Genomic DNA, 27,069 nt, shown 5'->3' with positions numbered 1-27,069 from the left:
TCCAAGTTCAGATGTTCTGAACCGGGATTGGTAAATTGCTTTTTTTGGGGAGGGGGGAGTATTTGAGAAGTGCATGTCTATAGGTGGGTCTCTGAAGTCTGCTTCCCACTCCTTCTCATTACCTGCCTCTCCTCCCCTGGACTGGATTGGATGAATAAGGTTTATATTGAATTCAGAAGTTCTGTGACTGTAGCTGTCAGACACAACAGGGGATGAAATGACCCCAGTGAGAAGCTGAAGCTGCAACCAGCGTCACAGATGTTGCATCTTCATAGGCGTAAATTATGGTGGAAACTGAATAGGAAGAGGCCCTTTATATTTTGGGATGGGAGGAATGCTTTCAGAGTCCAAAAACCAGAAGGAAAACAAAATTAAAGGTAAAGATAGATTAGTTAAAGTTTAGGTCTGAAAAAAAAAGGTAACTCAAACATTTAGAGATATACTTTAAAAGGCAAAATGGTTGCAGGAGAAAAAGAAGTGCCTTTTGGGAGAGGCTGGAGGTGCAATGGTGTGCGGAGAGAAGCTAATTGAAATACCAGATGAGGGATAGGAGAGGTCTCAGTGGGCAAGTGCTTGCCTTGCAGGCAAAGGAACCTGAGCTCAATCCTTGAAACCCACAGCTGACCAGGGGAAAAGGACAGGCCTAGTGATGGGCTGTCCCACCCCAGAATGTGCTGGTGTGGAAAGCTGGCCAGCCTAGGCTAATTGGAGGGTTTCAAGCCAAGAAAAGACTGTCTTAAAAAATAAAAATAAATTTAAAAAGATTGGATGGCACCCAAGGAATAAACCTGAGGTTGTCCTCTGTATAAACACACACACATACACACACACACACACAAAGAGAGAGAGAGGAGGAAAGAGGGAGAGAGAAACAGATACAGACAAAGCAGACAGAGACATACAGAGACAAAAACAGAAAGACAGAAAGACAGAGACAGGAATGAGAGAGAGAGAGAGAGAGAGAGAGAGAGAGAGAGAGAGAGAGAGAGAGAGAGAGAGAGATCCTAATATAGGAGAATGGATTGTCTTGGGATCTTGAGCAATTGCTACCCAGCTGCTTGAAGAGATGACCAAAATGAGCCCCAAGGAAAACTTGACTTTGTATCTGAGACAGTTCAACGGGCACCTGTTGTCCTGTGATGTTGCAGTGTGGATGCCACTTGGGCTCAGGAATTGGGAAGTGAGATCCTTAAAGCATGTACTTTTACATGCCAGGGGCTTTGAACAAAAGAAATGTTCCCTGCCTCTGCCTCTCTTTCTTCCTGAATTTCCAGAAAAGGATTTTCTTCAACTTTCTTCTGTGTACTGAAGGATAGAGCCCCCACAAGGTTAATTCACATACACACACACACACACACACACACACTCTCTCTCTCTCTCTCTCTCTCTCTCTCTCTCACACACACACACACACACTAAGTTGATATCATACCTAGTACCCAGAGCCCAGGTAAACTTTGTCCCAAGCTGTTGCCCATTCCTTAGGCCCATTTATCTCCTCACAAGCATTTCCTTGCCCTTTAAACTGTTCACAGCGCCCACTTTCCTCTCTACTAAGTAGAAAAATATGAACAGTTCTACATGCCATTGGATTTGTGAACTTGTTTCTCAGTGATTGTTTCATGCATGTGACAGCAGTGTGTGTCCTCTCTGCTGACTTGCCTATTGCCTGCTTAGCCGACTGAGTGCTGAACCTTCAGGGGTAAAATGTCCTGGTGACTATTGCCCCAGAGCTGCCATTTGGCCCTGCTGTCATCTGCTATGTGGACTCACTACAAGAAAAGGCAAAGAGTTTCTGCAACATCTACAAAATCAAATCAAGAGGTGATGGGACACTTGTTAGCAAGTTTTTGGAGAAAAAAGCAGTTAAAAGTCACGTTCACGTACTTAGCGTTGAGTCTGGAGTTCAGCGGTCTCAATAACTGTCCACTCTCGTTAACATCATCACCATTTCTGCTGCAAACCAACTGTCCTAAGTAATTGTATGATGTCGAGGCAAATTTCAATGATGAAGAATACAGGAAATGCAGCAGGAACCAGTCCTCAAGGTCATAGCCGCCGGGTAGAGACTTAGCAAGGAAGGGACGTAGAAAGGTAGCCAGTGTGATTGCAGAGATACACTCTTGTTTAATCACAAGAGCTATTATTAAGAAGTCTTAGGTATTGCTAGTGATTTTATTTTTGTGGGGCCTTTGAGAACTATCCAGGTTTCATTTAAACCTGGAAGCTACATTCGGCTTAGGGTTCCCTGATCAATATTCCACCTACACTGGCTTATACCGATGACATTTCCTGGTTTTCTCAATACTTGTTAAACCAGGCCTCAAGGGACACGAGGTAGCCTCCACCTGGAGTTTATAAGCTCGCACTGTTTAGTCTCTGCTTATGAGCTGTAAATATCTCTCCTCCAGACAATTCGTAGTAAATTACATTTCCATATTTTGATTTCTTTCTTCTTTCCATTCTAACTAGTTAAATCAAAACTATCTCTACAAATGCTTTTGGTTTTATGACCTGCCTTCCACTCTACAATGTTTCATAAAGCACGGAGTCTATTTCACAGATAGCAACATTTGTCACACAAATGTGTAATAAAATCATATATTTTCTTCCCTAAGTTCTATGTGGGTCCTAACCAGGTAGACGCTCACTGACTGATTGATGGTTGAACAAAGCAAATGCAAGTTATTTTTTTTTAATAGAAAAAAGATGAAATAAAGGAACTATGGATGGTCCTGGAATTGAGACCCATCCTTTTAAATGTTGCTCATAAGTTGCCTAGAGCAGGTTCACAACACATTTGGAAGCACAAAGGTATATTGAGGGTGCTGGGGTCTCAGAACCAAATGGCCACCAGGATAGAGTATTTCCTTCCAGGCAAAGATGGTCACATCCTATTAGCGAACTGCCTTGGAATCACTCTAGTTGAATCCTCGGGTATCAGGGGTCAGAGTCTGCTGATAAATTCCTTGGCTTTCAGCAAAAGACATATAAATGCTTCCAGTTTGGGAGTGGGTGGCAAAGGTCATCTGGTACCCTTTGACAACACAAGACTAAACTCAGAATCAAGGGTTCTCGAGTGAAGTCCTTTATCTGGGACATATCCAGATGAACCAAGAAATAGATTTTAACTACTCCTAGATACATTATATCGCCAGACGGACATGTTTATAAAGGGGCAGATACACCCTCTGTATCCTCAGGGAAAACCAAGCAAGAAAAATCTATTACAAAGGGTAAAGATGCATGTGCCTTAAGTATAATTGGGACTGGGATTTTAGGTTGGACATTCACAAATCTTTGGTCTCCTGCCCACTCTCATCCACCCGCATCCCAAGGAAACTGAACTGACACCAGCTGATTTATTGAAGCCCCATCACAGCAGTCTTCCAAGTTAGGAGTCTGGAGCCTTGTTTCAAGAGGTGAAAGGCTCTCACCTTCCCTGCTGGCTGGGAGACTTCTTTGCCATCTTTATTGGACTCCTATTATTTCAAATATTCTGCTTTCTTCCATGATCTTCTTTTTACCTACAAGTCTCCTTTCATTCTCTTCAAACATACTGGTTGTTGAAGGAACACAAAAGAGTCCACAGACTCAGGAAGATCGCTAGCTCTGGCCATTTCTAGTTCCATACTGACACAATTCTGCTCATCGCATGATTGGTCCTTGGTTAAATGACTTCACTGCCACTTGTGTGAGCTTCTGCGACTCTTCGTTTGCCTATGGAATCAAGCCAAAGTCTTCAGCCTTGGCTAACACTCCCTTTGTATCTCCTTTCCCTCTGACCTCTTCGCTTACTGGGTAACCCTTCTCTAACCCAAAGGACCAGCCCTAGACAATCACAGGTGTCATTCTCCCCAAGGCCATCACAACTTTGCAGTCCCCTTTCCCTCTTCCGTTCTACTGACTCTTCCAGGGTTCCCTCCTCTGGGATGACTTTTTCAGTTCCCTCAAGAGAAGCTGGTCGTGTTCCACTTTCTACTGGTTGCAACTTCATGTGCAATATTCCCTAAAGCTTAATGAATTCTTATCACCACCCACACTTATTTCCAGGCATGGACCAGTGAATTCATTCCACATTAACTCTCTTCAGAATTCGTTTTAGTCCTAGCACATAGCACATGCCCATAAACAACTTCTCAACTGAAAGGCAAAATAGGTTTGGGGTTCTGAAGGAGCTCATACATTTATATAATAGTTTAAATTAGAATATTTAACAGGATGCTATATACTTTTCTGTCTACAAGCAGTCCCACTATATACAATGTGGGCAGGGTTTATTTACATTCTGTGTATATCCGGTACTTAGCACACGTTGAGTTCAGAGACAGTGACCCTGATCTGGAGCCAAAGAAAGTTCCTGAACAACTGGCCACACACAGCTGCTTGAAATAGTGTTGAAGTCCCCAACAGAATGTCAACATGCCCTTTAGCAACCTTCAGAGTACCTCCTGTCATTTGTGACCTCACTCTTTAGGTAGCTTTGGAGACCCTAGAAACCAATGGTCTTCAGATTTTAGGTAAGAGTGATTTTAAATAAGTGGAGGGGAGAACAGATCCCCAACTCCTACACAGTAGAGATGCACAGCCTGAAAGCAGCGTCACAGCATATAATAGAGATCAAGAATTAGGACCCAGTTCTAATATGTTCTGCTTCCTAATCTTTGTTGTCTCTCCACATGCTTAATATTTGCGATCACCCCTTAATGAGGTTCTGTATCTTCATTTTGTGGGGGTATATTTCTGTTAATTTATCACCTTCAATCCCAGGAGAAATGTGTTTCAGTAAGACATGGATAAATTATTGTAAAGTACATTTATTTAGCACAATCTAATTATCGCATCATTCAGTAAAAGCGAATGAATAAATCACAAATGAAGAGTAATGGTGGTGGAATTGTCACGCACATGTTTACGATGTGGGGAAGGAGGTGGGAACTTGGGTACACATGTATGAATATGCATGTGTTGGGCTTTCCAACATGTTTTTCTCGTGTGGCTTTTGATGTCATATGGGCTATCTGGACAGAGATGTTGATGGCTACTGTCTAATGTGGTCATTTTAAGGGGCAATGTGGCTATTAAACCTTTGTAATGTGGCTAGTCACAATTCAGCTGTATTATAGATATCACGAACCCCAGTAGACCACCAAAGAGCTGACCCTGATGTACTCATAAGGGTCTTTATTTAGAAGCTCAAGCTTGGGCCACACAGCCATCTCTGATGCAGCAGAGCAGGGTGTAGCTTCAAGCTCTCAGCAGGACAAAGCTTTATAGGAAATGGCAAGCAAGGGGGTTTCAGCCTGGCTGAGATTCACAAACACTTTCTGGCCCAACACTATGTGCTATAACATAAATAAATATAAAATTATTATGTTGAATGAAAGAAACTGAGCTTAAAAGACCACATAGTTTATGAATAACTTTGTAACAATATAGGCAAAACCAGATTAATGTTTTCCTGCATCTGGGGGTGGGGCCCAGAAATGACTGCAAGGGGACTAGATGTTTCCTTTGGGAATAATGGAATGATTTTTATTTTTAAAAAAACTGCTTAATCATGTACAATACCATCATTAGTATGAAATAAATTGAAATGTGATTTTTAAAGTACTAATTCTCATTAGCATACTATAATTCTTAAATAATTGTAGTGAAATAATTTTAATATTTTACATATTGAAGTAATACCATTGTAGATAGAGATATATTTAAATAAAATATATTATAAATAATATCACCTATTTACTTTTACTGTAATAATGAGCTACTAAACCACATTAAATTATGTATTCAGTTTGCACCACAGTTCTATTGGACAACATAGCTTCAGAAGGCCATATAATATCAACTCAGCCATTTTCATTCTTCTATTCCATTTTGGTGACTATCTTTTTCCTCCACCTGGTTTGGCACCAACTTGGTGTGGGGATGGAGAGAATGAATGTATCTTCCAAAAGATTGTGAAGGAAAAGAGAGTCACCCAGACTACTGCTGTTCGAGGTCTTGACTGGACAACAGTATCCTGGTGACTGGATGAGAAGGGTGGGCAAGGTGTAGATGAAGGGGCCATCTCTTGTCTGGGGAGGAGCAGGAGTAAAAGGCAATACCACATTTAACGTGCTCTGGGAACAGATCATGCCCTTGAGATAATATACAGTCTTTATATATATGGGTGCCCATGTTATCCGATAAAATAAGCATATAAAATTAAACATGTCCAGGAGAATCTAACTTTACATGCTGTCATGGTTTGGATATGCTTGGCCCAGGGAGTGTCACTATTTGGAGGTGTGGCCTATTGGAGTAGGTATGTCACTGTGGATGTGGACTTTAAGACCCTCATCCTAGCTGTCAGTATTCTGCTAGTAGCCTTCAGAAGAAGATGTAGAACTCTCAGCTCCTCCTGCGCCATGCTTGCCTGGATGCTGCCATGCTCCCACCTTGATGATAAATGGACTCAACCTCTGAACCTGTAAGCCAGCCCCAATTAAATGTTGTCCTTATAAGACTTGCCTTGGTCATGGTATCTATTCACAGCAGTAAAATTCTAACTAAGACAAATGCTAATTATTTATTGAGACAAATAAGTTTGCTTTTCAAAAGTATCCAAAAGTATCCAGGAAGGTAGCCATTACATCCAGTCAGCTGGATCAAAGGGTAATGTTTTTGGATCTCCGTGGAAACTGCATGAAGTGTGTGTTTGTGTGTGAAAGGCTCTTAAAGCACATGGATACATGTGTCCTATTCCCTGATACTGTGGTTGAGTTGGTCTGGGGTGGGGTCTGGTCATTGATCTGTAAAAAGAATTTCAAGCAGATGCCAGTGGGAATCACCAATCCTGGGCCTCATTCACCTAGTACTTCACCATGGGCTTGAAGTATGCAATAGTGGACTTAAACATGGACAAGGAGGAGACACAAAATTCTACTGGCCAAGCCAACTTTACAAACCTCCTCCCAGGCAGGGCCATGATCCCTTCTTACCCAGGAGCTGCCATTTGCCTTTTCCAGGATGCTGAGGTTGGATGCTGCCTGTATAGACCCAGCTCCTTTTGCTAGAAGTTGCTATAACTGTTGGCCTGTCTTTCCCAACCCATGAGCCTTGCCACTTGTAATGTTGACCCATGAATTTTGATTTTGACATATGGTCAAGATTAAAGAAGTCTATCCTGTCCCCACATAAGAGACTTCTGTGTAGTTGAAAGCAGTAAACAGGCTTCCTTGACCCTCTCTTTCCCTTACCTCACAATTCCTCTATCTGTACACTGAATGCTTCCTATTTCTAGGCCTGCGACTGGCTCTCAATACTAGTTTGACAATTTTCCCCTTTGAATTCCGAAGCCTCTGTGTGTTCATCCTCCAGATGGTGTCAGCCCAGGGCCAGTACAGCAGGGCAATTACATTCCTTGATAAGGCCATTACAGTCCCAGTAATGTAGCCACCAAACTGCATTGGCTCAATCGCAGAACAATTGGGAAGAGGAGAGAGAAAAAGGGGGGGCAGATCCAAAAGCTAGATCCTAAAAAATTTCTCATCTATAAACTTTAAGTGTTTGAGTATAGCACTCCACAAGCTACTCATCCAAGGGAACGTGGATCCAATTTTGCTAGAATGGAGACACCGTCAGCAGAATGGGATCCACATTGTTCCAAATGATCTATGAGCTATTAATCTTCCATCAAGTGTTTCAGTGACTGAAGATCAGGAATAATGGCAAAGAAAGGAACTGTACAGCACAGGGCTTAGCAGACAGAAAGTGGAATTTACATGGGTGGGGTACTAACATAGTTAGTTCTGTGAACTGGACACACCCTAAGTTTTCTGGGAAGGGATCCTCCATTGAGAGATTATTCAGATCAAACTGTCATGTGAGCGTGTCTACCAGACATTATCTTGATTGTTGATTGATAGGGAGGCTTTAGCCTCTTGTGGGTAACATCCTTTTCCATGCAGGTAGTCTTGGGTTGGTTAAGAAAGCTAACTAAGCATGAGCTAAATGAGCCAGGAGATAGCACTCCCTCATGGTTTCTGCTTCAGGTTCCTTCTTGTATTTCCACCCTGACTCTCTTCAGTGATAGACTGTAACCTGTAAGCTGAAAGAAACCCTGTTCTCTCCTAGATTGCTTTTAGTTAGAATGGTTTTATCACACAATAGAGATGAAACTAGAATAAATACATCCCATTTGGGAAAAGATTTTTGGTTCCCAGAGATAAACTGCGATCAGAGGCAAACCTCACCTCATTGCCATCTGATGAGTCCATTTAAATTCCAGGCTGTGGATTGAGGCTGAGCCTTACATGACTTTGATCACAAAAACATGGGCTCCCAGAACACACTGGCCATGTTGGACTCCTCTCTGCTGCTGGCACAGGGCCCAGATTGTGAAAGCATGCATTTGTTTCTTAGTCAGCCCAATTACCTACATCTCTCTCTAAAGAATTCATTTCAAATTCAACTTACATGTATTAAATACTCATTAACTGAGCTGGGTATGTAGGTGGAGTGACTTTACATATGGTTTATTACATAAATATGTTCAGGGTGTTGTTGTAATAGGGTAGCTTGGGTTATGAATAAAGAAGAAATACTGATTACTATTCAGAAAGAGTCACTTGACTCCAGAGGGATAGAGGGTTGATGTCAGATAGAGAAGGGACTAAGAAAATAACAGAAAACTTCAGGAATGATCCCTTTCTGCCTGGTCTTGGGGATAGTAATTGAAAAGGATCATTTTTCAAGGTTTCATTCTTTTCCATAGAAGCATTGATCATGTGGGTTGTGCCTGCATCAGAAACAGACTAAATCCTAAAGGCAGGAGTGGAAAAGGCTAAAAGAACTGTGGAGTAGTAGTAGGAGGAGATATGTCTGATTTTGTTGTGGCACACAAACCAATAGCCCTTTTCTAAGGCAAGCAGTTAGCTCCCACGATGTCCTTCACTTCTGCACTTTGTGTGTAGACCATTTCAACCTAGACCCTCAAATCAACCATCTCAAAGGACAACAGGTAATTTCCTTGACTTTTCTGATCTATAACCATCAAAATCTAGACACAAAATAATGGAAGAGAAGACTTTACCCACTAAACCTCCCAACAGAAAGAGAGGACGCTCTGCTTCTGAGTTCTACCAAGGCTGTGGGAAGATGCCTAACCTCATAGAGAATTTCTTTTTCTCTGTGGTCATTTTGAAGAGCCACCTCACCCTGGCTTTGTCAGCCTGTCCCCAGGATTACTTCTTTTCTCTCCCCTTTCCTCTTAAGAAAAGAATAAAAGCAACAGAAATCACTTTCATTTAACCAATCCTGGGATGTCAGAACTCCAGTGATCATTGAACTACGATGAATAAGAACTCAGAGAGCCCATAACAGAGGGAACATCTAAGGCTCCACTCTGACTCAGAGATTAGCTGAGCCATGCATGAATCATTTGGGGGGGTTGCTTATCTTAATTTGTAGTTTGTTTATATGGATGTTACCTAGGGTTTCATGGTTACTTTCTAAAGTTTAAAGTTAGAGGACCCCTCTATGTTCTTTTCCTTGACTACAGACAGACCAGAGCAAGATGGAGGTAGAATTGATTGGATTTTATTTCTTTTCTTTCCATATCCTGACTATGGAACCAATGAAGCACCACCCTCACTCCTGCCAGTTCTCAGAAAAGGGACAGCTTAGTTACTGTGTCTAGTGTAGTGGTCAGGCTGCTCTCCAGAAAAGAAATAACTGTATCCCGAGTGGAAGCAGGTAAAACACACCCACCAGTGAATTTCCCAACAACCTTATAGGAAAGGGGGAGCCATAGTGGACTTGGTGGTAGCCTTCATGAGCATCACGTAGACTCTTAGCTGATGCTGTACGTCCTTGACCTTTTCCCCAGCTCACATTGAAGGAACACTTTCCAAACTGGTCTGCCATGAAGACTACCAGTGTCTTATGCTTGAGAATATTGTGATCTGGAAGGCTTGGGACCTGAGCTTTGAAAAGAAAAAGAAAAAAGAAAACTTCTAGAAAATGCTAGTGAAAGAGTAAGTGCGGGAGCTGCTGAGGTGAGCTGTCTGGAATACTCTTTTTAGAAGATAGCCAGAAACCACACAGATTGAGTGTTAGACCCATTCTAGACTCTAACCATTGAGGCAGACAAAGGCGCCAGGTGAAGCTGAGTTACCTGCATCAGAGACTATAAGCAGGGAACCCATTTAGGCTCAGAGGGATAGCATTTCTACCTACAAGGTTGTTCTGCCTGAACAATGACTTCATGCAGGGCCCTCAGGAGCAATCTGCCTTCCTCTTAAAGGAACAGACTTTGTCTTTACACCTTTCCTTCATGGATCTTTCTGGATAGGTCAGAGCCAACCATTTACTAGGTCTCCAGGCTCACAAGCCAGTTCTATACAGGGAACATTTGCTAGAATCCCACCTTGGGGTCTAATGGGGGCCACCGACAGGGGGCTTGTTCCAGAAAAAAAAGTGGGGATTTGTCATAATCTCAGCAACATTCCCCATAGCTTCTCTTTTATCACAGCTGTGTGGCTATTACGCTACACAGTTCTCACCCTCTGACCCCTAGGTTTTCTTCCTTGATTACAAAGAGACTAGAGCAGTGCCCTCTCATATCAGCTCTGTCTGGGACAGCTGATCTGATTGTTCTCTCTTAGTCAACCCTCGCATAAGTACATAAGTAGGAGAGAAATCAGTGAGGCCAGCAATGGCCTAAATCCAAAGGCTCCAAGACTCTCAGTGGGACTGATGTTAGAATCCAGATCTCACCACTTGTATTAGCTACTCCGCTTGTCGCTGTGGGTGACCAAAAAGCATCTTCTGGGAAGAAGAATCTGTCTTGGCTCACAGTTCAGAGGGATGCAGTCAATCATGGTGGGAAAGGCACAGGGGCTTGGCCAATGATGCCACCTAATTTTCTTTTTTTTCCTCCTTTTTACTCTGTACAGGGCCCAGCTTAGTCCCCGCTTATACTAAGTAGGTCTCCCCTCTTCAGTTAAACCTCTCTGCAAACATCTATGTCTCATAATGCCTGGTTTTCTAAATGAATCACGTTTACAACTGAAAGGAAACAATCACGCTAGCAAGGAGCTAGTGCTGGCAAACCTGATGAGCCCAGGATAGCAGAAAGGTGGACATGTTCCAATCCTTTGCTACTTAGCAAGGTTAAGGGAGGGGGTACGGTTGTGAGGGTGCAACACAGTGGGAAAGCATGGACTATTGGGAATCAGGCATCACGCAGGTAGATTGTGGAGAAGACATGTTTAGTAGCCACTGAAGGGAGCCTGAGAAAACAAGAATGCATGGCCTCTAGCTCTGAGTACTCACTAGAGGCTCTCAATCACCAGCTCCCCTTGTCTCCAGCAGCCATGTTCCCCTAGCTTTGGCTTATCCTTTGGGAGGACAGGTGATATCACACAAGGAAGCCTCGTCTCACCCAGGCTCTACTGTACAGCAGCAATTTAATAGTGCCTTGCAAAATTGATAGATTGTTATTCTCAACATAAACTCTGTTTTATTCCTGAGAGGATTTTATTACCTCTCACGAATGAGTTTGATATTGGAGAGATTAAATTAGAGCTGTTATAAAAAGGAGGAGGAACTGAAGAAGAAAAGAAAGAAAAAAAAAATCTATGACTAGGTGGGAAGGGCTACCATTAACACCTGGTACTTTATGTGACAGAAACAAACTCATCCTCACTACCTTGGGTGCCTCATTACAGTATCAGCTGTCATTGCTCTCGATGGCGCGTTACATCTAGATGAGCTGCACGCTGGCAGTGAGAAGAACCAGGCCTGGAAACCAGATAAAGGTGATACTGTGTGTAAACCCATCCTGGATGGCGGCTTTGCCTGCATCACTTTGCTAGAGCAAGCAGTTCATTCCAGTCTGTTGATGGTGGCCACTCACCAGGGATACATTCTCATGAGTCACTGATGGACCTGACTGGCCACATCCTGCACCCTCACCCCCTTATAGACATACGGAGCTGTCTAGAGCTTCAAAGAAGAGTCACTAGTGAGCTTCTCTGTCTTCAAGACATCAGCAACAGTAACAAAGTCAACTCCCTGATCCTCATAGAAGAAGAAAGATATTCTGGGTTCACTGACCCCTATCCTAACGGAACTTGCATAGTATTTGGGGGTAGGTTCTCCCAGATATATTTAACATGTTAAAAACTGAACCATACGTGTGTCTGATGGCTCAGGCATACAATTTCAGCTACTTCAGAAGCTGAGGCAGGAGATAACAATTTCAAGGTCAACTTGGCAACTTTGTGAGAATCTATCTCAAAACAAAAAAAAATAATAATAAAATAGAAAAACAAAAGAAATACGGAGATAACTCAGTGGTAAAGTACATAAGGCCCTAGGTTCGAATCTCAGGACTAAAAACCCAAACCAAACAAAACAAGTGAACTCTTGAGAGACCAGGAAAGCAAAGAGAAACAAGTTACCACATACGTTGTTGGTAGACATGTAAATGCATGGAAGATTTCAAGGGGGGAAAATGCCAAACATCTTAACACTTGATAAAGATCTTAGGCCAGCAATTCAAAGTTTGCTAATGGAAAAGATTTGGGGAGTGAGTTCACATGTACATTCCAGAGTATTCTAGAATAAAACATATTCGTTCTGATGGTGAGAATAATGGAGAGAGTTTCAGGAGGAAGTTAGATAATGCAAGAGCTCATGTATAAAAGGAGAGTAAGATTGAGGGGGGAAAAGATCAGCAGCAAAGGTCTCAGCAGGTCGCTATGGTATAATTTAACTGAAAAGAGAGCCCTAAGCGTCACTACAGAGGGACAGAGAGATGGTGCATGTGAAAATATTCAAAGAAAAACAAGAGTGTGGGAGAGGATGAGTCCCCAGACTTAAAGCATGGATACTTTGTCACCAGTATCTGGGAACAACTTTCTAATTATTAATTTTCTCCAGTAACTATGTTGCTTTTGATCAGACTGACTTATGTGTTTCTGTGACCACACCATCAAAGTAGCCTATGTAACTGAAAGTACCAAAGACAATGCCTAAGGACCAAAGGCAGTAGAAGCCGGGCCACACCGCCCCCTAGCTTCCTTACAGGGAACTGCCCTCTCACAGAATTAAGAACTGATCGTTCTCCATCCAGCTTTGCAGTCGGGTTATCTATGGCTGACTGACAATCAATTCAAAGGACCAGACCCCAGAAAGCCTGACTGTTCCAAAACTCAGCCATCAGGATCAACTGACTGTATCTCATTCAAGTTCCTCAGAACCAGCCAGGGACCGAACTTGTGCTCTTCTCCCTGTGCCCCAGCACCTGCTTGAGCCTGGCACACAGTAGGTGTTCACGTAGACCCCTTGGGTTGACACAGTTTTACCTCCCGTGTTTCTATTGAGAAAGAGCTTTGAAAGACTCTCATCCCCAAAGATGTCTTCAGAAAGATGTTTCATAGGCATGCCACGTCACAAAACATTCCTGGGGCAAGCCTGGCCAGCTTTGTGTTCTCTGAGAGGAGAGGAAAAGATGAGGCAATTATCTAGAGAGTTCAGGTAAAATGTCACCTTTCTTGTGAAGCTCCTTTCCAGTCTAAATCCCATTCTATTTCTAAGAAAAGCATTTTCCCGATTCTGCTCCATTTTTCTCAATTCCTCCTTCCTTTTTTTTTTTTTTTTTTTAAGAGGTTCATCCGATTAGAATTAAGCAGCGGAGTTGGGGATGTGCGTACCTTCTGCCATTTCCTGGAGGAATATTTTACCATGAAAAATGGGCTTTAATAACAGAATGTTAAGAAAGATGACACAGGGATGATTTAGCAACATATATATTGTGACATATTAAATCGTAGACAGTTTGGGTGAGACCGAGCCTTAAATGAAACATTCAATATCAGCTTCAGCACACAGCCAAAGTAACAGTGAAAAAAAAAACAAACCCACAGAAATCATCCATATGTCACTGGGATCACTCCTCAGCCCTCTCCTCAGCCCTCCTCAGAAATGGCTCTGCAGTGGGTTGGTGCCTAGCTGCGGAGCAGTGGACTGAAAAAGTGGTTAATTAATGAAAAATCTTAAAATTCAGCAATGAAATTACCTTGCACGGTGACTGACAAAGGCGGTGGATATAAATAATTCAGTCTCCCTCACAGTTGATTGAACAGAGCGCCTTTTCTCTTTTGTCAACAGCATAGAGACATTTTCCCCTCACCACTACATTCTGTAGAGGCTACAAGTGTCACTGCCCAAGAGGCATTGGCTGGGGAAAGGAGAAGGGAAAAGAAAAATCAAATTGAGACCTGCACAGAGTAAGGAATTCCTCATGGATAGCATCCTTTCAAGGGTGGGGTGGGGGAGCATATTATTCCAAGTGTCAGTAGTGAGAGGCATTGCTCAGTGGTCTCTGTGTATGTCACAAATGCTCTGCAGGGAAAAGCCAAGTTGCAAACGGTTCCCCAGAAGTGCATCTCTCTACAGTGATCTCATAGCCTCTGAGAAGAGGAAGACTTCCTCTAGGTGGCTGGGATGCAGGTTAGGAAAGAAGATGAGGGAAGGGTAAGACTTGACTCTAAAGGATGCATGGTTCACTCTCATCTGTAAGCTGGCTTGGTGGTTATCTTCTCAGTGGGGCTCAGTGGGAAAAGCAATCACTGGGCAGTGATGTGACCCTGGGCACATCTTTAAGATGACCCATGTGTGGCATCCCCTTCGAGGATCTGCAGCTCATGCCTCACAATTATGCTGGATCCCTGCAGTTATTCTCATGGAGAGGAAAAGAGTTTTACATTTTTCTCAGGCTCCATATAGCCCCTCTTTCCATCTGAGGAAGACCGAGTTCCAGGGATGTCATCATTGTTAATCCCAGCAAGTCCTGCGGTCACCATCTGTTTAGCTAAGCCTCTATGTGGTTTACAAGCCTTGATAGTTTCTTTTTGTTTAACCTTAGAGAATCAAACAACCTACTCTTCTGTAGCCACAGTAGCAGCAATGGCTGCCTCCTACTGGGCTGTAGGAGGGCCACTCAAGTTCCTTTGATTACCATCTCTCTCACTTAGTAGCTGTCTTACTTTAGCAAGTCTCCTAATCTCACCTACTAAGTCTAGTTTCCTATTTATAAAATGGAAGCACTGCTAAAATATACCATGGAGGTAAAGATTTAATAACACACAGATCTGGTGCAGGATGCCACTCATTGGACAAGTTTAATAAATATGACATTCTTTCCCTTTCTCCTCTAAATAGGAGAGAGAGAGAGAGAGAGAGAGAGAGAGAGAGAGAGAGAGAGAGAGAGAGAGAGAGAGAGAGAGAGATGTGAGGAGGGAAAGGAAGAATGAGATGGAGAAGAGGGAAAGAAGAGAGGGAGAGAGAGGAGAGACAGACAAGTTGAAGACGGGGGACATCTACAGATATGGATGTAGAGGCACCAGAATGCTGGCCGAATCCCTTCAGGTTCACTCAGTCAGGGGCACAAAGGGCTCCAGGGGACTGAACACCTAAACGCTAACTTATCCCATAGCGATGAAGCCTTTCCACGCACAGTCTTTGATGGGACTTTTGGAAGGCCCTAGAAGGATAAGTTACAACCTCAGCCCTCCTATCCAGGGGGCTCAGTTGGTAGAGTTGCATATACGAGGCCCTGGGTTTAATCCCTAACACTGCAACAACCATGGCAAAATGACTCTGGATCCAACAGAATCACAGCATCTAATTGGGATAACCTGACACTATTGCCACTATTAGCAGATCTCCTTAATGCTGGATACTCTGGATAGAATTTATCCTTCATTACTCCAGGAGGCTGCTTAGAATTATTTATTTCTCATTACACTCTCAAGGGCATGCTAAGAACCGCACAATTAAACTCCTGATATCAAAGGAAAAACTATTAAAACCTAGGATTCCAACCGATACTGCAGAGAAAGAGAAAGCAAACGACCGGGCGAGATCAATACCACGATGATGCACAGGCACCAAAGCCTGCAGGATGTTTTAGGCAGAGAGTTGATGCACACATGCATGGTGTCACCATTGTATAGGAAGCTGGTTTAATGTATAGAAATTCTTCTACCAGGGGAGCTTGGTAGCTTTGCTCAGATGTTCCAGAAGGCAGGAATTATGCGAGGTTTTGACATGAGAAGAAGAGAAGACTCCAGGTTACCAGAGATCCTAAGAGTATGTAAGCCAAGGTGCCACCCAGTGAGAAAGACCCTAGGACCAAAAGTGCTCTAAGACTCAGCCCTTGGAGAGATCTGTTCTGGAACTTGGGAAACTCCAGCTCAAGGCAAAGGGGTCACTGCAGGCTCTGTTAGGTACGGTTTGCTTCCTTTAGACTCTGCCCTCTCAGCAGTAGGACTGGACTGGCTGTGCAGGGATGCCGTGGATGGAGCAGAGTTCCCGGCTAAGGCTTTCCTTGGGCAGAGAGCAGATACTGAGCATTATAGGTGTCTATTCTGCTGGGTGCCTATTCAGAGAGGTCTCACCCACAAATAAAATTTTTTTTAAAAAAATCAAATAACACAACACTTTATTTATCTGATTCCAAACAAGAGGAATACAATACTGTTCTCTCAGCAGCCTTTTGAGTCAGAGACAGGAAGCATAAAATCCTTTCAAATAAGTATAACAAAATAATAAAAACCTTCTGTTTCACAGTATGGATAGATCACAGAGCCGAGACACAGGGGGAAGAGAAGAAAATGGAAGGGAAAGAGGCCATGGGAGGACTGACAAGGAGGAGTGAGGGACCAGAGAAAGAGCCTATGGACTCAGAGGAGGAGAGCAGACCCTTCCCTGATAAACATTTAAATGAGCATCTCCTCTGGAGGAACAAAGGAGCCAGAAGCAAAGTCTCAGAGTCCCCAGAGAAACACAGGGAAAGGCACAGCCACATACAGAGGCTTACAAACAAGAATACCTGCCCAAGTAGGCACATCCCACCAAAGACCAAGCTGTCCTTACCAGACTGAGCCCACATTGGGGGAGTTACCTCATCCTCTTGTTATGACACACAGAACTAACTTCCTTCCTTCCTTCCTTCCTTCCTTGCTTCCTTCCTTCCTTCCTTCCTTCCTTCCTTCTTCCTCCTCCTTCCTCTTCCTCTTCCTCTTCCTCCTCTTCTTCTTCTTCTTCTTCTTCTTCTTCTTCTTCTTCTTCTTCTTCTTCTTCTTCTTCTTCTTCTTCTTCTTCTTTCTCTCTCTCTCTCTCTCTCTCTCTCTCTCTCTCTCTCTCTCTCTCTCTCTCTCTCTCTCTCATTTTTAGTGGTAGAATAGATTTAACTGCCACTATCCACCAGTGAAATTCTACTGGAACACATACCCAACCATAAGCATGCCACTGGGAGAAGCTTTTATGTTTCCACAGCAAAGATGGGTTGTGACAGGAAATGCATGGCCTAAAACACATCTCTTATTTACTATCCAGCCCTTTACTGAAACACTGACCTCCAGTCTAGACATAGAGGAATAAAGCACCAACCAAAGTCTCAGCTTTCATGACTGCACTTGGTGAAAGGAGACAGACTTTCCACTAACAAGTAAACAAACAATAGAGAAATAGAGGAGAACAGACCCGATGGCCATGCATGGGCCGTGAGTAAGGATGAGGCTGACCTTGGAGCAGCACCTGGGAACTTCACTGGAGGGAGTCATGGGTATACAGGTGGGGGGACAAGTTCATGTGGGGGTGAACACCAAGTACAAACCCCCACAAGGACCAGAATCCTTGGCTGACACCCCCATTTAAAAATTTTCCTTACAGTGTGCATCACTGTTGGCACATGGTCAGCCAGCTCTTGCTTCTGTAGGGTGCACTGGGTGGGAGGACCTAGCACCTGGCAATTAGAGCTGAGCCTTGATGCCTCAAGACCTGTGTTTGCATGATAGCTATTCTAGAAGCCCTGCTCTCCTGCTGCAGCCTCCTGAACCTGAACTCCCTTCCTTGTGAATTCCTCTTCTCATACTGCCCCCAGATGTGAGCAAGACCTCAAATGTGGAAGCACCTTTGAAACTGATCCATGCATAAGGGGTTGAGAATCATGACACCCGGTGCCTCCCTTCCCGCCTGTGCTTCTGTTCTTTGCTTTTTGATCTTAAGTCCCTGTGGGCTGACTACCATTTATCTTGAATTGTCTGGGACAGCTTTGATTTCATACAGTTGGTGCTACTGGCTCTATAAACCACTGCAATGTCCCAGGAAGTCTCATATTTCTGCTCCTAAACTCCATCTCCCTGATGACTTCTTGGCAGGACCTTGTTTATGAAGATTTGGTGAGGAAGACTGACCTCTGGCCATGGGGACTGAAATGGGTAAAAACTTTGAACTTCTCAGACACGGGGCTTCCTGCAGGATAGTATTTTCTATAGGTTTGTTCTTGGGACAAACATGTGGCCATAGACTCTTCTTAGCTGCTGTCCAGGTCCTGGGAATGGGATTCTTAGACCGTCTTTGCTATGCTGGAGACAAGCTGGCCATGAACTCACACATTCCCTTCAAGAAAGGATGCCTTCAAGATGCAGAGGAGCTGTGGGAAGCTTTGATGCTTGAGAGATGCCTGCCAGAAAGTGACATGTGAGAACCAAGGGTTTTCATTATTAATTCTTGTTCCACTGCAACTTCAGAGGGTTCAGCCACGTGCCAGGGACACTACAGGCTGCCACAGGGGTCTGTTTCCTCCTGTCTGCAGATTCCCTTGCACGGTCTTCCCCTCTGACAGTTTCGGATGGGCTGAACTGGGTTGGCTGATGAGCTCTGATTCATAAAGTGACTAGCTTTGGGTGAAAATTTTCATAGGACTCAAGGCACACTGATCGTGGGTCAGTTTAAGAGTGAATGGGAGGGAAATGAGCATCCTTGAAAAGACTTCAGTTATGGAAAAATATTTCTTCAGGACAGGGAGTCTGGGCAGTCAGGAGAGTGAGTCTCCCAAGTCTGAGGGCCTGAGTTCAGATCTCCAGAACTCAAGTGTCTTAGGTAGAGATTCTATTGTTTGAACATAACACCGTGACCAAAAGATGAATTGGGGGGTGAAAAGAGTTTATTTGGCTTACACTTCCATATTGCTGTTCATCATCAAAGGAAGTCAAGACTGAAATACAACCAGGGCAGTGACTTGGAGACAAGAACTTATGAAAAGGCTATGAAGGAGTGCTGTTTACTGGTTGTTTCCTGGCTTGCTCACCCTGCGTTCTAATAGAACCCAGAATCATCAGGCAAGGGATGGTCCCCTCTATAATGGACCGACCCCCCCCCCAATCAATCAATAATTAAGAAAATGCCTTACAGCCAGATCTCCTGGATGCATTTTTTCAATTGTGGTTCCTTCTTTTCAGATTACTCTAGTTTGTGTCAAGTTGACATAAAACTATTTGCACGGGGTGAGTGGGGAGGTGGTGGGCATCTCCAAAATGAAACAGAGACCTGGGGAAAGGGAGGCATCCAAGAATCAGTGGGGGTGACCTTAGCTGTGACTCACAGCATTGGGCATAGGGAGCCTGAAGAGGCCACCTCTGGAAGCCAGGCAGGAGCTTCAGTAGAGCAAGAGATACACTAACCCACCCACAAAACTTTTGATGCAAAATTTATCCTGTCTACAAGAAATGCAGGGATGGGGATGGAACAGAGACTGAGAGAATGGCAAACCAACAACTGGCCCAACTTGAGGCCCATCCCATGGGTAAGCACCAATTCCTGACATTATTAATGATACTCTGTTATGCTTGCAGATAGGAGTCTAGCATGGCTGTCGTCTGAGAGGCAGCTGACTCAGACAGATGCAGAGCTCTACAGCCAACCAGTGGATGGAGCTTGGGGACTCTTATGGAAGAATAGGAGAAAGGATTGCAGGCCCCAAAGGGGATAGGAACTCCACAGAAAGATCAATACAGTCAACTAACCTGGACCCCTGGGCCTCTGAGTCTGAACCACCAACCAATGAACATACATGGGTTGGACCTAGGCCTCCCGGCTCATATGTAGCAGATGTGCAGCTTGGTCTTCATGTGGTCCTGAACAACTGGAACAGGGGCTATCCTGAAACTGGTGCCGATATGTGGATATGTTCTTCTAGCTGGTATGCCTTGTCTGGCCTCAGTAGGAGAGGATGTGCCTAGCCCTGCAGAGACTTGATGTGCCAGAGTTGGGGAATACCCAGGGGACCCCATCCACTCAGAGGAGAAGGGGAAATAGGACGAAATATTGTGAGAGGGAGGGACCAGGATGTAAAGTGAGTGCCATGGTACTTTGTGTGCTCCCAGAGATGGAGAGATAGGAAGCAGAAGCTTCCAGGTCAGGACAGCTATCCTGGCCCCATGTGTGACATTCCAGGCCAATGAGAGACTATGTCTCAAATAATATGTAGAATGCACCTGACAAATGGCACTCAGAAATGCCCTATGACCTCTGCAAGTGTGTCATGAACTAGAATATCCTCCATGAGTGAACACGTATACACACACATACATTAAAAAGTATATGATGAAATTAAAGGTTTTTAAAACCGACAAAGTAAAGTCTTTTATTGTTGCACAGTCTAATAAACATTTCTTGCCTACAGTCTTATTTTATGGCAATCTGTGAATGTTTTAACCTGCTTTTATCAGTCTCTTGTCTCCTTTGTCATCTACGTAGGACTGAGGCCTATTATGAGAGTGTATGAAAGGTCCCCATCTCCCATAGCACCCCAGTCCCCCATCTGACCACATCTAAAGGATTGCTGTGGCGCCATGACATTTTAATTTGCTAGAATGAGACAGAATGTGAGCGGGCAGGTTCGGGTCTCTGCATTTATCTTGCTTGGGGGAAATTAGTGCTGGCTCAAGAGCACACCCACTATATACACCAATGAAAAAACACAATTCAATTTGTGTTGGCATCTTTAGGAGAGCAGGGCAGCCATTTGTTAAGTGCAGGGTAATTCAGTGCCTGTTTTTGCAGAGAAGCAGCACTGAATCCCCAGGTTGGCAATTTTTTGCCGGTGGATAAGTGAGTTCCCAGCCCTTTGCAAAGTTTCTGGGTAGACAATCGCTCCTTTGCTGTGTTGGGGCCAGGAATGTTGTTTCTGTTGGCCACACCTGCTTGGTTCACCAAATATGTAACAGCATCCTCACATATGTCCAGGTTCCTCACATCAGGTCCCTAGTTGGAGACCTTGTGGAAAGACATACATAGATGACCAGAGTGGTGCAGCAGGGCTGCATTTGTTCTCGAGAACTTCCTGTACACTTGGCCATCTTGACTTGCCTGTGGGCTCCTGCTTGTCCTACATCTAAGCAGAAGGAATGAGAGTTTCGAGCGAGAGACTGAAGCCCTTCTGTTTCACCTTTAGAGGATGGAAAGAAGGTGGATATAGGGTCAGGAACAGAGGCTGACTGACTTGCTCCTCAAGGCTGCATGACCTGTAATAGGGGTTATTTTAGAGACTGGTAGACGAGTGACAAGGAGAAATATGTGCTGAAAATCACATTCTCAAATAACCATAACACATTACCCAAGTCACAGTGTGCTTTGCCCAAACTCACCAGCTCTACAGGGCCCTCAAAAGAGCAGGAGACAAATCTCAACCCCGCCCCCTCCCCCACCTCCTGCTTGCTCTAGGTCTGGCCAGCCAGTCCTTGAGGGGACAGATCCCTCCATTTCCCTTTTCTCTGCTTCCTTCCTGCAAACACACAGTAGACATCCCATCCCCCGACTACACACAATCCTGGCTGCTCCCCACATCAATTGCCATTTGGCAATTTAGTGAGGCCAAGGGCTTATGTTCTCAGCTGAAGCTGTGTTGGCATTTGTCCCTCCCTGTCGAGATTGTGTCTCAGCTTGCCAAGTGCTCTTGGTGAGCCACCTGTTGATTGCTGATGCTCTAAACAGCTTCTCCTAACAGGTGGTATGGGGACATTTTAGCTCTCTGTCAGCCCATAGGGGTTACCCCTGTTCTGGGATTGCAAGGTTTTATCTGGTTCCTGAAGGAAGTTGTACTGGAAGTTTGTGCTAAAGTCCATTTGTGCTTGAGTTGGGGCATTGGACTCATCTGCGATCTCAGTGAGTTGCTCCCCCCACCCCGCCTCCTGAACCCTCCATTAGTTTATTTGTAAATAAATAAAGCTAGCACTCCAGATGAGCTTACGGCAGAAGGTCTTTGTAACGGTCCTGGAATGTCCTGTTGTGGCACCCAGCAGTCACTTTATAAACTATGCTTTCTTGCTTTCCTGCAGTGTGATGAACGTCAGCACCATGGCCATGGTCCAATGTTAGAAACATGTCTGATTGCTTTAAACAACACGGGTCACAGCAGTGAATGCACAGGGTGTGTGGAGCTGCTGAGTCCACATGGATACCCATGGAATCATGGAATCAACTGGGACCATGACAGTGAGGGATTAGTGAAGAGAAAGAAAGGTGACAAGGTCTGGTCCTAAGGGATGCCGCTGCTGCATGCTTCAAAGCTCATCACAGGGCTCGCCTTCTAGCACGAAATCCCCACGGATCTGAAGCAGCTTCTCAGCTTGCCTCCCAGGGGCCTGAAACTCACCTGGGAGCAGATCACACGCTTGGCGAGTCTCTGACCTACTTCTCATGTGGAGTGAACTGTCAGGTGGTGTGTCTTTTCTAGCTATCTCAACAGCCTAACCCACTGCTCATGGCAACCGAGTCTTCTCTTTCAGTAGGAGAGGGCCTACCATCCTTGAATCAGAGGTAAGTTGGCACATGCCAGACCAGGGTGTCGCCTCTGGCTGCACTGGGATTTCTGCTATGTGTGAAAAGGATCAGGGAGATTCCTAGCCTCTGAGCTCAGTAGAGGGTCACATGGGTTTGTGCTACACAGTGTCACCTTCAGACACTAGGGTCCAGGGTATTTTTAGACTCACAAACTACCAGAGAGGGTTTTGAAGAAGGCTCTTGGAGAACTGTCCACTGTGACCAATTCTTTATCCCACTGGGATACAGGGCTCCCATGAAGCAAAGCAAGAAGGGCCACAAAAGCCAATGGGTGCTTGGTTCCATAACAGAGGGAGCACCAGAGCTATGTCTGACGTCATCCAGCCTCTGGACCATACGGATTCCAGACTGGCTCTGCCTTGCCTGCATTCCTTCATCCTGCCTGCCTGTCACACAGCCTCAGAGATGTCTCTATGCCTTCCTGGCTGAGGATCTTTGCAAGCACACTTGCCTTTAAATTGCTGAACCTATGGGCAGATACCTCACCCTGCACTGAGGACTCTATTTCACGTCAGCCTGCCATGAAAAAGCAGTGTCTGCCTCCCCTTTCTATCCAACACTCTCTGGGTGCCTTCAAGATCCCTGTGGTTTCTTCATTTTGTTCTTCAGGGAGGCAACAGGCTTGCTCACAGGGAAGTGAAATAAAATAGATGACATCCAGCCAGATATTGATGATCATGTAGACTATCAAAACCCAGTAGCCTGCCACCACACCCTCCCTGGCCCACCACACCCTCCCTGGCCACCACACCCTCCCTGGCCACCATACCCTCCCTGGCCAAGGCACCATCCCTGGTGTTCTCTCATGGACTCTTGGTAGTTATTTCTATTCCTCTCTGCCCCACAAGTGAACTCAGCCTCTGTGAACTAACCTGGGCCTTCTCCAAGAGTACCCAGCATGCATCAGGCTAGAAAAATCACTGCTCGTAAAAGCAACTCTCGACTCTAAGAAACAGGTGCTCCAAGGTCCTGGAGAGCCTCCTGGGAGTGACGCCTGTGTTGCAGTCAATGAAGGGAGTTCCCAGCTTTCGAGGCTGGCTATGTAAAGAAAAGGTTACCAGACCTCCCGGCAAAGACTTTGGTTTTGACCAAGTTAGGCACATGCATATATTGCTCCCAGAGAGAGCATAATTTTCGGAGTCAACAGCTTCAAGTTCTTCACCCACCACAGCCCGGACTCATTGTAGGGAAAGCCATGATTCACTCCGAAGCTCCAGAACGGTATTAAATTACTTGTCCATTACAGTGTGATTTATGCTGAGTTTGGGCTGAGAGGTCCCTGCCTCGCTTTCTCCTTCTCACCCCAGTTTCAGCCACTGCCCAAACACTCGCAGTATTTATAACAGGGAAATTGGCCCTGAGACCCAGAACAGTGGCCTTTTCTCGCTGCTCATCCCCCACCCCTCTTCACCATCACCAACCTTTTATTTATTTTTCTTTTCTTTTTTTCTTTTTTTCTTTCTTTCCTTCTTTTTTCTTCTTCCTTCCTTCCTTCCTTCCTTCCTTCCTTTCTTTCTTTCTTTCTTTCTTTCTTTCTTTCTTTCTTTCTTTCTTTCCTTCCTTCCTTCCTTCCTTCCTTCCTTCCTTCCTTCCTTCTTTCTTTCTTTCTTTCTTTCTTTCTTTCTTTCTTTCTTTCTTTCTTTTTGCTAACATTTGATTTTATGTGTATGTCCAGAGGATTCTTAAGCCATGGGAAAATTCAATTTGTTTTTGTTATTATTATCATTATTAAAGTTCAACTGCTGCCCTGGCAGTCCAATTCATTAATCCATTTTTCTCACTGAGGGTAGATTGCTCACGTCAAGCCGTAATTACCGTATACTACCTCCGTAACAGCCTGCTGATTATCCCAACATCTGAAAAGCTGCCTTTTGTAAATTACATTGCAACTAATGAAGCCCAGATGCATCCTCTTCACCGTCCTCTCTCATGCAGTCTCTTGCTGGCTCTCTGTCACGTACAGGAGCCAAATCACAAGGCCAGTGCTGGCATCCGAATGTCATCATTACCAAAGCCCAGGGCTACTGTCTCTTCTCATGCTGTGACTGCATAAAAATCAGATCTGCAGAAAACCCTTCTAATCTGAGATACCTTCTCCCAAAGTTTGATTGGGAGTCAGGTTAGAGTTTCCATTATTACAGGGGACACAGAAAAATTCAGTTACCAGCCCCCATTTTAATTTGGGATAATATGGAATATAAAGAATATGTGGTCCCTATCGGGTAGGTACAAGGGCTGTGATTTTCAAATTACACCAAAAAGATGTGAAGGGAAGGTGGTCATCCATATGACAGTTTAGTTCAGCTTGAAAAAAGACAGTCCCTGGTGCAGTTTGAGGCTATTTATGCTGCCCAGTCATGAGGCCTCAAAGATGCTGAGCAGAAAGCCTGTGCCTGTACCTGGACTCAGAGTGACCAGGTCTGGGGCTGGCCAGGTTTGCCAACTGGTGGTTTATGGGCCCTTCCTGGCATGGTATTCCCATGTCTTCTGAAGAAAGAAAGAAATATCAAGGATACAGGGATGGATCAGCGTTGGAGAACATATGGTGTCTCTTGTACCAAATTTTGCCAGATATGTCTCTTCTACATATATCTTAGGTTGTCACTAAATAACATCATGGACCAAAGTCTACCCATGACAACCTTTCAGAAGAAAAGTTAACCTGTAGCTCCATTACCAAGAGAACATTCTGCTATGCCAACTTCCTCGCTAGACTCCACTCATCGTTCTCCATGTCAGTGTCCTGGAAAAGGGAGATCTGGGAATCGGAAGGATGATTGGGTGCACCGGATGCTGTGCTTGTGGCTCGTGGTTAGAGAGATGGGAATCTCCACTTGTACCAAGAACCAAGTCCCTAAGGAAGAATGATCCCCTCTGTTAACCAGGACAGCGAGGGAGGAGAGAGAGAGAGAGAGAGAGAGAACACAAGACATAGACTCAGAGAGAGACACAGACACTGAAGCAGAGGAGACTTGCATTTCTTTCCAATGTCACTGCATAAAGAAATAAGACTGAATTGAAATCCAGAGAAAGCATTTTGTCCTCCTCTTTGCTTCTGTCTTCCTAATACTTCCTGTTGCTCTGAAGAAACATCACAAGAAACCTTTGAAAAAAGGGTGTGTGTGTGTGGTGTGTGTGTGTATATGTATATATTTCAGCTCATAGTTCAAAGGTGGCGGGGAGGTCTTGGTGGCTAGTCACAGAGTCTACAGTTAGAGGCAGATAACGGTGGATGACATGCTCAGCTCACTTTCTCAGGTTAGGGAGCCCAGGAACCGGGACTACACTGGTGCCCCTCACAGTTAAGAAGGCTCTTCCCAGCTCATTTAACCTAATGAAGATGATCCCTCACAGCATGGCCAGAGCCTTGGCTCTTAGGTGATTTGGAGCCTGTCTAGTGAACACTGGATGTCAACTATCATGGTTTCCAACTGTTACCTATATATTAAAACATGAATAAGTGGGTAGTGGCCATTGCAGAAACATTGTTTAGGTGGACACGAGATGACCGGTTCAAACGAATTAAAGCCACCGGAGGATGGCATCTCCTCCGTTAAGTTCAGCCCCAACACATCCCAGTTCCTCCTGGTCTCCTCCTAGGATAGACAGTCTACGATCCAACGCATGCCTGGAGTGGTGGATTAGATCATCAACTGAACATGCATGATTTGAACACTGATCAAGAAAATCCTTTGGAAGTCATGATGCCCCTATCAGATGTGTTGAATACTGTCCAGAAGTAAACATGATGGTTACTGGATCAGACAGTTAAACTGTGGGACCCCAGAACTCCTTGTAATGCTGGGACCTTCTCCCAGCCAGAAAAGGTCTACACCCTGTCAGTGTCTGGGGACAGGCTGATTGTGGGCACGGCGGGCCGCCGAGTGCTGGTGTGGGACCTGAGGAACATGGGCTATGTGCAGCAACGTAGGGAGTCCAGCCTGAAGTACCAGACTCGCTGCATCTGAGCCTTCTTGAACAAGCAGTGTTATGTGTTGAGCTCCATCGAAGGCCGAGTGGCTGTGGAATACTTGGACCCAAGCCCTGAGGTTCAGAAGAAGTACGCCTTCAAGTGCCACAGGCTAAAGGAGAACAACATGGAGCAGATATAACCAGTCAACGCCATCTACTTCACAACATCCACAACACGTTTGCCACAGGTGGTTCGGATGGATTCGTAAATATTTGGGACCCATTTAACAAGAAGCGCCTGCGCCAGTTCCATCGGTACCCCACCAGCATCACTTCCCTTGCCTTCAGTAATGACGGAACTATGCTGCAATAGCATTGTCATATATGTATGAGATGGATGACACCGAGCATCCTGAAGATGGTATCTTCATTCGCCAAGTGACAGACGCAGAAACAAAGCTCAAGTCCACGTAA

General features: G+C 44.7%; 1 protein-coding gene and 1 pseudogene across 1 annotated transcript in view; one reads left to right on the top strand and one right to left on the bottom strand.

Annotated features, from left to right (window-relative positions):
* The window catches only part of Alk (ALK receptor tyrosine kinase), a 735,816-nt gene that overhangs the window by 364,147 nt on the left and 344,600 nt on the right, over window positions 1-27,069 (bottom strand). The window lies entirely within an intron of this gene.
* LOC110312132 (mitotic checkpoint protein BUB3 pseudogene) lies at window positions 26,188-27,069 on the top strand (annotated as a pseudogene).

This window comes from Mus caroli, unplaced genomic scaffold (assembly GCF_978045245.1).
Source record: "Mus caroli unplaced genomic scaffold, Mus_caroli_1 scaffold_18, whole genome shotgun sequence".
Taxonomy (NCBI): domain Eukaryota; kingdom Metazoa; phylum Chordata; class Mammalia; order Rodentia; family Muridae; genus Mus; species Mus caroli.
This window is presented reverse-complemented; position numbering and strand designations above follow the sequence as displayed.